General features: G+C 46.9%; 1 pseudogene; it reads left to right on the forward strand.

Moving 5' to 3' along the window:
- Window positions 1-844, forward strand: LOC123603054 (annotated as a pseudogene).
- Window positions 845-11425: the final 10581 nt, after the last annotated feature.

Below are 11425 nucleotides of genomic sequence, written 5' to 3' on the forward strand. Positions count from 1 at the left end.
TGCTGAATCACTGGACCTGAACTTTCCATTTCCTCTAGAGGACTCCATTTGTGGGTGTGCGTTATTCACCGTATTCTCTTACAATCCCTTTTCGTCGTGTAAAGTGGAAAGCAAGCATGCGCAACCGTTTCCCCCAAACATGGAGCTTTACCTGAATCAGGATGAGGGAGTGGTGGGTTCAGGTGGGGCTACTGGCTGTGCCCCTGCGTGCGGCCTATCCGCATATCCCACCCCCCACCCCGCAAGCTTTCGCCTGCCCTTCACTCCAGGAGACCGTCAGGCAAATTTTTACCTGCCAGGGACTGCGCATCTTCTACCAAGACTCTGTGGGTGTGGTGGAACTCCTGAGATCGTTGTGCTTTTACGTGGCTTTCCAGCATCCAGCTCTGATTGGTACAAGATTTGCAAGGTCCGACCCTAAGGTTTCATCGAGTGATCACCCTTGATTTCTCGAGCTTTGGCTTTAGTGACAAACGGAGACCACATCACTATTCCATATTTGAGCACGCCAGCACCGTGCAGGCACGATGTGGCCCCTGGGGGCGACAGAACCGCAGGGTCAAGCTTTTGTCTCCTGATTGTGGAGATATCGCTGCTCAGGAGTCGCTCTGCAGGTTCGGGCAGAATCGAGCCGGGCGGACTTACCATCAAGAGACTCTGTCAAATGGAGGTATCTTTTTGCTGAGACTCGCTGGGGTCACCTTCTCCAACAGCTTCTCCAGGATGGGGGTGTGCTCTCACCCCTCCTCGCGCGATGTGTTCTTCGTATTCTCTCGAGGTCTTACCCCAGTCTTTGGGCCTGCCCCCCCTCCCCGAGGGTGAGCCGTGGGACATGTGGGCAGGGATCTGCCACAATAACGGAAACTTAGTTGTCGACGGACTCTTACAGTACATCCATCAGAGGAGGAACTTTAGAAGACCCTGGGTGGGAGCTCTGGCTTCTGTGACAATTCCCAGACTGGTGATAAGCATATAGTAAAAAGCCCGCCGATGCTCAGGCTAAGGATGGCCCTGACAGTCCGCCTCCATTCTTCTAACATCTGAGCCAGGGTATGGACTTACCTTGGTGTGCTATTAGAAAATCCTGATGAGGGGCGCCTGGGTGGCTCAGTTGGTTAAGCATCTGACTTCAGCTTAGGTCAGATCTCGTGGTTCGTGGGTTCGAACCCCACGTCGGGCTCTGTGCTGACATCTCAGAGCCTGGAACCTGCTTCAGATTCTGTGTCTCCCTCTCTCTCTGCCCCTCCCCCCTCATACTCTGTCTCTCTCTCTCTCTCTCTCTCTCTCTCAAAATAAATATTTTTTTTAAAAATTTAAAGAAAAAAAGAAAATTCTGATGAGCCCTACTACTCACAGCTACAGAAAGACGGACGTTCCTAAAAGTCTTTTTAACAATTCTGTGGACTTTTCTGGAATATTTAGAAATGTTCATTTCTGGCCCATCCTCGATAGGAATCCTATGGTAAAGAATGAGGAGAGGGTGTCTCCTTACCCATCCTCAAATGGCATTAAGGGCACATGCTTTTGTAAGTTGTCTAAGCAACACAGCTTAGTGACAGTGAGTCTCCCTTGTCATAACTTTGGATTTCGTTCCATCAGCTGCTTTTTTTTTTATGTTTATTTTTGAGATAGAGAGAGAGAGACAGAGCATGAGTTGGGGAGGGGCAGAAAGAGAGGGAGACACAGAATTGGAAGCAGGCTCCAGGCTCTGAGTTGTCAGCACAGAGCCTGACATGGGGCTCGAACTCACGAACTGTGAGCTCATGACCTGAGCCAAAGCCCCATGCTCAACCGACTGAGCCACCCAGACGCCCCTCAGCTGCTTTTAACTATAGGCATTTTGTGGATCTAGGTTTGGGTTTGAATATGCAATATTCTAAGTATATTTTTAGACTATGATTTACCTGCATCCATTATATACATATTTTTAAGGATACTAAACCAGCAGACATCCTGGTAGAGTAGTAAACCTCATTCGACAGGTTTAATTTCTGAATATATTGAATTAAATCCAAACTATGTACAGAATTTCCTAAAATCACAGGATGTTAAGGGCCAGTAACATCCGTGCCAGAGATTTACGGCTCTTAGCTAATTCTAACAGCAAATAACAGTCTGACTCTTCATACGTCAGTGCTTGGCAGCATGTCCCTCCTGAGCTGGAGGGGGAGGGGATTGTTGTATCGTCCGAGTTACCCTGCTGAAGGTACACGGACTCCTTTTACGATGACTGCTTAACGTCTCATTGGTTGTCCTAGAGAAGCTTCCTCTTGCAGCTCAGTAATTCCTGTACTTTCCAGACAGGAAAGTTCCAGAAACTTTAAGAACAATTTCTGAAAGGCCTGCGAGCAAATAGTGCTGAATACTTTTGTTTAAGCCACAGCTTCACTGTCTTAGTGAAAACAGGATGATTGAGGCACCCCCCCCCCCACCCCGGGGGCTCAGTCGGTTAATCGCCAACTTCGGCTCAGGTCAGGATCTCAGGGTTGGTGAGTTCGAGCCCCGCCTCGGGCTCTGTGCTGACCGCTCAGAGCCTAGAGTCTGCTTCAGATTCTGTCTCCCTCTCTCTCTCTGCCCTTCCCCCCTCGTGCTCTGTCTCTCTCTCAGTGATAAACATTAAAATTTTTTCTTAAAAAAAGAGGGGCACCTGGGTGGCTCAGTCACTTGAGCGTCCAACTTCGGCTCAGGTCATGATCTCAAGGTTCACGAGTTCGAGCCCCGTGTTGGGCTGACAGCTCAGCGCCTGAAGACTGCTAAGGATTCTGCGTCTCCCTCTCTCTCTCTCTCTCTCTCTCTCTGGCCCCTTTCCCACTCATACTCTGTCACTTTCTCTCTTTCAAAAATAAATAAACCTTAAAACATTTTTTTTTTAATTTAAAAAAAGAGTGACTGAAAACAAATGAGAGGTGGCTTGGGGAAGGGGGGAGGCCACGGGGACAGAAAGACTACAAAAGCGTCCCTAGGAAACATTTGAGGGTGATGGTGCTGATGGCTTCACAGGTATGTCCGTACATCAATACCGAAATTGTGTATTTTAAGCACATGAAGTTCGCTGCCTGGCAATTATGCCTCAGTGAAGCTGGTTTTTAAAAATTCTCACCAGATTTTCTGATCATTCATTGCAGGCACTTTCATGAACCTGTGGACATAAGATGTACTTACACGAAAGATAAGTCAAATAATCACTCGCAAACAAAAAACGAGAAGAAAAAACGAGAAAGAATTTTACAAGGTGCAGGCAGTTCGGACCCCTGGGTGCCCCAGACTGAGCCTGGGTAGTGGGAAGACTTGCTGAGCCCCCAGCAAACAGGTCCTTCTCCGCCACTGTGGGCACTTCGAGGGATTTTCTGCGAAGGAAGCGTCGCTATTTGAGCTGACTTTAGAACTTAAGTCCCTATAAAACAGCCTTTTGTAGAAAAACAAATTTCAATGCCGTGACTGCCAGGATCACTGCACGGATGGGTGTGAGAGCGCAAAAGGTATCTTAATTCTTCTCCTTTTCCTGTCTCGGGCTGCATCTGTCAGCCCCTGAATCCTGGTTATGGAGGAACACACCTGCTCCCACGGCCTTACACAGCTGGAAAGGGACGATGGCTCCCCAGCCTGGATGCTGGCCTTGCCCCTTCTGCTGTGTGGCTGTGGGAAAGTCCTCGCCTCTCTGGGCCTCCTGTATGAAACGGGGGATCCTTCCACCTCTGTTGCAGGGTTGATGTCAGAATAGAAAAAAAAAAAAAAAAAAAAATCGGTGAGGATTTGACAGGGTACTAATCCTGCCACCCGAGCCAGCCGAGTCGAAATCTACACCCTGCACCCAGGTCGATGCTGATAACCCAAGGTATTAAAACCTAGTTTTGCTTCTACTTCCATTGACAGGGACGGAGAAATCGAAGCTATGAAAAACGGGTCTCTCCTGCAGTGGAGGGCGGGAGGCCAAGCTCAGCGGTCCGTGGGAGAGGGGCGGGACTGGAGCTGGGACAGAAGCCTCACAGGTACACTGACTTCTGGAGTTGGTATATTTCCATTCTCCATCATTACAGCTGGGAATTTGTCCTGGGTTTTTAAAAATTTGCTATCTAGGGGCGCCTGGGTGGCGCAGTCGGTTAGGCGTCCGACTTCAGCCAGGTCACGATCTCGCGGTCCGTGAGTTTGAGCCCCGCGTCGGGCTCTGGGCTGATGGCTCAGAGCCTGGAGCCTGTTTCCGATTCTGTGTCTCCCTCTCTCTCTCTGCCCCTCCCCCGTTCATGCTCTGTCTCTCTCTGTCCCAAAAATAAATAAACGTTGAAAAAAAAATTAAAAAAAAAAAAATTTGCTATCTAAGCATTCTAGCGTCTCCTCTGACCCTTCTTTTAATGAGTGCAATTAATTTACCTCCGTTCCCACCGAAGGCACGATGACCACGTGAGAAGATTTCCAAAGCCACCGTGTTTGTAGATACGGGTAACCAAAAAAAAAAAAAAAAAAAAAAAAAAAAGAACAGGGCTAGGCTTGGAGGTAGCACTGCAGGGTTCAAGGCCGGGGTCTGCACCTAAGCCCTGGAGGTTGGTTGAGTCACACTATCTCTCTGAGCCTCCCTTTCCTCGTCTATAAGTGGGATCACTGCTCTCAGCCTACAACATGAAAGAAAATGCATTGATTCAGCCTCATGACTGCACAGACCTCACATCTCAGGAGAGGAAGGGAAACAGTTTGCACCCATGGGTCCTCACCTCCCTGGTCTCTCACTTCCCTCCTGGGAGGCGGCCCTGGGCCCTAGTGCTCCTGGGAGTTGAGTTAAGGCTGCATCCATTTCTACCAGACCTCCATTTAATCTCATCATATGAAGTCTCTGCTGAAGTAGGGGCACATAATCCCTAAAGACAAACACTAGGGGAAACATTGTCCCGTCCTACCGAGACGGTTAGGGACCAGGGGAACCAGCCCCAAGCGGTAAACATCATACATCTGGGGCGTTTGATGTTGGGTATTACTGCTAAACAGCCTACCTCTTAGAGAGAAGCAGGATGCGGGCCCATACACAAGCCGAATTTAAACGGAGGATCGGGGGGCGCCTGGGTGGCGCAGTCGGTTGGGCGTCCGACTTCAGCCAGGTCACGATCTCGCGGTCCGTGAGTTCGAGCCCCGCGTCGGGCTCTGGGCTGATGGCTCAGAGCCTGGAGCCTGCTTCCGATTCTGTGTGTCTCTCTCTCTCTGCCCCTCCCCCGTTCATGCTGTGTCTCTCTCTGTCCCAAAAATAAATAAACGTTGAAAAAAAAAAAAAATTAAAAAAAAAAAATAAATAAATAAATAAATAAACGGAGGATCGGAGGATCGGCTCCAAAAACCACCCATGAGCTGCCTGAGTGGCCTGCCAATATCAACCAATCGGGGTGAGGCCCTTCTGACCAATCAGGACAAGACCCTTCCAGCCAATCAAGACAAGGCATTTTCCTCTCTCCGCCCCCCCACCCTTATTAGCATATGGGACGTGTAGTGGGAATTTTCTCTACTGAAGCAGAGCGTGCCCAGGCCAGTGCCTTAGATTCGGGGGCGCCCTCGTTTCAGTCGTTGGGCGCAAGAACCTGACTCTGGTAACACTACCCTAAAACTTTACGTTTACAGCCTTTGGGTGAGGGTGAGAAGGTTTGGGGTATAATTGATGTTGTTCTGATGAATTAAAGGGCTCACTAAAATTTTTACCATATAGGCTTTCTCTCCATTATTTTATTTTATTTTTTTTTGCTCTCTGTTATTTAGATAATCTTTAATGTTTCTCAAAATCGTTGACTAGTTTTCTCCATAAAGTGTTTGCCCAAACGGTGTCTTATTCATGCCTTCCTAGGTTCCTATTTTTGTTTTTATTCTGCAACTTTTTCTCTGGATATAAGGTTGAAATTCTTTCCTGGGGGGGAGGGGCGGCGGGGGGAGGCACCTGGGTGGCTCAGTAGATTAAACATCTGTCTTTGGCTCAGGTCATGATCCCTCCGTTCAGTTGGTGGGTTTGAGCTCTGTGTCGGCGGAGCACGCTTCGGAACCCGCTTCGGGTTCTGGGTCTGAACACTGACTAGGATCTGGAGATGGGGCAAAAGATTGTGACATTGGATTAGCCTCAGCCTCTTGATCATTTATCTTTCATTGCATTTGATTGTATATGATGAAGCACTAGCCCCTGTTGTCTGCCCGTATGGCTCATGCCTGTAGAGACGCCACACCCTATTGTCCCCACAACTCTCTGAAGATAAAGCACTCTCCCCTTCCACTTTTTAAAAAAATGTTTTATTTATTTTTGAGAGAGAAAGCGCACGCGCTGTAGGAGGGGAAGGGGAGAGAGGATCCGAAGGGGGCTCTGCAGTGAAAGTAGTGAGCCCCACGTTGCAGGGCTCAAACTCATGAACCATGAGATCATGGCCTGAGCCCAAGTCTGACACAACCGACTGAGCCACCCAGGTGCCTCATGCCAGAGTATTTAAATCCTGTATCACAGGAGTGTGCTCCTTTTCGTTTTCTTTTTAATAAGAAAGCGGCATTCGGGGCGCCTGGGTGGCTCAGTCGGTTAAGCGTCCGACTTCAGCTCAGGTCACGATCTCGCAGTCCGTGAGTTCGAGCCCCACGTCGGGCTCTGGGCTGATGGCTCAGAGCCTGGAGCCTGCTTCCTATTCTGTGTCTCTCTCTCTCTCTGTCCCTCCCCCATTCATGCTCTGTCTCTCTCTGTCTCAAAAATAAATAAACGGTTGGGGCACCTGGGTGGCGCAGTCGGTTGGGCGTCCGACTTCAGCCAGGTCACGATCTCGCGGTCCGTGGGTTCGAGCCCCGCATCAGGCTCTGGGCTGATGGCTCAGAGCCTGGAGCCTGTTTCCGATTCTGCATCTCCCTCTCTCTCTGCCCCTCCCCCGTTCATGCTCTGTCTCTCTCTGTCCCAGAGATGAATAAACGTTGAAAAAAAAAAATTTTTTTTAAATAAATAAATAAATAAATAAATAAACGTTAAAAAAAAAAAAAAAGAAAGCGGCATTCTATTTGTATTTTTTAATTGAGATATAATTGACATACAGCATTATGTTAGTTTCAGGTGTAGGACATAATGATTCTATATTCGTAAATTTTGTGAAATGGTTACCACAATAAATATAGTCAACATCCATCATGGCATAAGTACAACCTTTTTCTTGTGATGAGAACTTTTAAGATCTAGTCTCTTAGCAACTTACAAGTCTACAACACAGTATTGTTAGGTACAGGTTCCATGCAATACATGACATCCCTAGGACTTATTTATGTTACAACTGGAAGTCTGTGCCTTTGGCTAACCTTCACCCATTTTGCCCATCCCCACCCCCACCCCCAATCCACCCCTTACCAATCTGTTCTCTGTATCTCAGAGTTCAGATTTTTGTTTTTGTTTTTTTAGATTCCAAATATAAGTGAAGTCCTATAGTACTTGTCTTTCACTGTCTGTTTCACTTAGCATAATGCCCTTAAGGTCCATTCATCTTGTCTCAAATGGCAAGATTTCCCTCTTTTGTGTTTTTTTTTAAATTCTTTTTAATGGTTTAATAATATTCCATTGTTTTGTATTTATAGAACATATATATATATGTATACACACACACACACACACACACACACACACACATACACCACAACTTCTCCATCCATTCATCCGCTGATGGACCCTTGGGTTGCTTCCATGTCTTGGCCTTTGTAATTAATGCTGCAATGAACATGGGTGTGTAAATATCTTGAGTTAGTGCTTTTGTTTCCTTTGGGTAAATACCCAGAAGTGGAATTGCTGGGTCACGTGGTAGTTCTGTTTCTAATTTTTTGAGGAACCTCCGTTCTGTTTCCATAGTGACCGCACGAGTTCATATCACCACCAACAGTGCACAGGGTTCTCTTTTCTCCAGATCTTTGTCAACATTTATTTCTTGTGTTTTTGATAATAGTCATTCTAACGGGTATGAGGTGATAGCTCATTGTGGATTTTATTTGCACTTCCCTGATAATTAGTGATGTTGAGCATCTTTCCATGTACCTGTTGGCCATCTGTATGTCTTCTTTGGGGAGGTGTCTATTCAGATCCTCTGCCCATTTTTTTTTTTTATTGGATTGTGTGTTTCTTTGCTATTGAGTTGTGTCAGTTCCTTGTATATTTTGGATATCAACCCCTTCTCTATGGTTTGCAAGTGTTTTCTCCCGTTCACTCACTTTTCAATTTGCTGATGGTTTCCTTTGCTGTGCAGAAGCTTCCTAGTTTGATGTAGTCCCACTTGTTAATTTTTGCATTTGTTGCCTTTATTTTGGTATCAAATCCAAAAAAAAAAAAAAATCATTGCCAAGACTGATGTCAGAGAGCTTACTGTCTATGTTTTCTCCTGGGAACTTTATGGTTATGGGTTTTAAGTTCAAGTCTTTAATCCATTTAGAGTTGGTTTTTGTGTATGGTATAAGATAGTGGCCTACTTTTATTCTTTTGCATGTGGCTGTCCAGTTTTCCCAACACCATTAAAGAGATGGTTCTTTCCCCATTGTACATTCTTGGCTGCTTTGTCGAAAATTAATTGAAGGGCGCCTGGGTGGCTCAGTCGATTAAGGTCTGACTTCGGCTCAGGTCGTGATCTCACGGTTTGTGGGTTCGAGCCCCGCGTTGGGCTCTGTGCTGTCAGCTGGAGCCTGCTTCAGACTCTGTGTCTCCCTCTCCTCCTGCCCCTCCCCTACGTGTGCTCTGTCTCCCTCCCTCTCAAAAATAAACAAACGTTAAAAAAAAATTAATTGACCATATCTCTATGTGTTCCTTTTCTCTTTTTTTAAAGATATTTATTTCTTTTTGAGAGAGAGAGGGCACGAGAGGAGCAGAGAGAGGGGGAAACAGAGGATCTGAAGCAGGCTCTACACTGACAGCAGAGAGCCGAGTGCGGGGCTCGAACTCACAAACCATGAGATCGTGACCTGAGTCGAAGTCAGACGCTCACCCAACTGAGCCACCCAGACGCCCCTATGCTCCTTTTCAATAAGTTCTCCAGCACTCGCTATATGTTCTGCCCTCCTTGATCCAGCCCCCTCAGGATCCAGACCCATCAGCTTCAGAGGATATTCCTTTTCCTACCTTATCAGGACCAGAATTTCTCCTGTTGGGTTTTGTGGCCACCTGACCCTATTAATGGATCTAGTGGTCAGGAGGGGAGGAAAGGACAGATCCTCAGAGGGGCACAGGCTTTATTGCAAAGGAGAAGCCGCTATGGGCATCATCTTCAAGCCAGCCTGGAGGCAGTGGGCCACTTTTGCGGGCCCAGAGAATTCAGAGGGATGGGTGTTTGCAGGTGTTTGCCTGGATCAATCCAAATGTCCCATCCTGAGTCTCGGGGCTCTCCAGGGGTACTGTTAGGTAGTGTTCTCTAGAAAAATAACCTGTAACGGAGTGATGTAAGGAGGACTGGGCCCAGGAAGAAGTTGAAATGCTGTATGATTGCAACCGGGGCCTCATCTGATCCTACGGGGAGCTCAAGCCAGGATGGCCCTTTAGAGAAACTGCACGTCGAAACAAGGGGGCCAGGTCTTCGAACCCCTGCAGGGACGCCACTGGGTGTGGACTGCTCTGGAGGGGAGAAACCTGGGACGGGCAGCTCTGTTCAGCCAGGACAATTCCCAGAGAGGTGTTTTGTCATGAGCTGTTGGCAGCCAAACACACTAGCAACCAAGGGAACAGGTGCCCCAGCCCTGAAAGGGGATCCTGGCAGCCCAGCACGGTGGCTCTAGAGGATGTGTTAAAGTTTCCAGCTTCAGTTGTTAATTTATGTTTTGCGCCCCGCAGTTATCAGTTACTGCTAGTATCTCTTGAGGCCTTATCGTTAGGGACATACCTCAATGGTGGCTATATCGTCTTTGTCAATTTTTCTTTCTATAAATGGATAACATGCTTATGTATTCCCTTGTGATTGTTTAAAATTCCATCTTGTCAGTTATTGGGATTATTACCTGTATCAGTCAGGGTTCAGCCACAGAACAAGAACATATATGCTAAGAGATTTTTTTTTTTTTTTACAAGGGATTGGCTTAATTGTGGGGGCCAACTAGGCAAGATCAAAATCCATAGGGCAGGGGCGCCAGGATGGCTCAGTCGGTTGAGCATCTGACTTATTACTGGCTCAGGTCATGATCTTGAGGTTGTGAGACAGATTCCCATGTCGGGCCCTTCGCTGAGCATGGAGACTGCTTGGGAGTCTCTCTCACTCTGTCTCTGCCCCTCCCCCACTTGTTCTCTTTCGTTCTCTCTCTCTCAAAATAAATGAAGTAAACATTTAAAAAAATCCATATGGCAATCCGTAGGAAGGGCAAGCTAGTAGCTTTGTCCACAGTTTCTTCTTCATCAGAGAAACCTCAATTTTGCTTTTAAAAAGGGCCTTTCGGGGCGCCTGGGTGGCTCAGTCGGTTAAGCCGCCGACTTCAGCTCAGGTCACGATCTCACGGTCCGTGAGTTTGAGCCCCGCGTCGGGCTCTGGGCTGATGGCTCAGAGCCTGGAGCCTGCTTCCGGTTCTGTGTCTCCCTCTCTCTCTGCCCCTCCCCCGTTCATGCTCTGTCTCTCTCTGTTTCAAAAATAAATAAACGTTAAAAAAAATTAAAAAATAAAATAAAATAAAAAGGGCCTTTCAACTGATTGAATCAGGCCCACCCAATTTATCTAGGATAATGTCCCCTCCTTAATTCAACTGAGTTTGTGGACTTTAACCACATCTACAGAATACCATTACAGCAACACCTAAATTCGTGTTTCGCTGAATAGCCGGAGACTGTAGCCTAGCCAAGTGGACACATCAAAGACCATCACACTCCCCAGTTTCTTTTTGTTCAAATGTGCCTATTGTGGTAATATTAAGACTCTATGACACTCCTCCTGTCAAGAGATGGAATCTACATTTGCCTCTACTTGATTCTGCACAGACTTAAGACTGCTTTGATCAAATGTATAACAGAAGTGATGCTATGTGACTTCCAAAGCTATGTTGTCATCAGCCATGAAGATTTCTTATTCACTAGAACATGTGCTCTTGAAGCCCAGAGACGCCATGTAAGAAATCCAACGAGCCTGAGTCCTTCACATGGAAAAGGCCACTGTGTTCAAATCCAAACTGAGCTCATCCTTAAGCCATCTCAGCCCATCCATAATACATGTAAGTGAAGAGGCCATCTTGGAAATGGACCCTTCCTGCCATCAAATCATCTCCACTGAGCCCCCAGACACAGTGGAGCAGTGGAGAGCCGTGCCCACTGTTCCCCTTCCACATTCTTTACCAGTGAAATCCATGAGCATAATAAAATGGTTGTTCTTTAAAACCATTTAGTTTTGGGTGGTTTGCCAACACAGCAGTAGACAACAGGAACACCTGGAATGTTTTTCTATCCTTTTATGTTCAAGGGTTTTATGGGGGTTTGTTGTGTCTCTATAAACAACAC

Source organism: Leopardus geoffroyi, chromosome E1, assembly GCF_018350155.1.
Source record: "Leopardus geoffroyi isolate Oge1 chromosome E1, O.geoffroyi_Oge1_pat1.0, whole genome shotgun sequence".
In the NCBI taxonomy this organism is placed as follows: Eukaryota; Metazoa; Chordata; class Mammalia; order Carnivora; family Felidae; genus Leopardus; species Leopardus geoffroyi.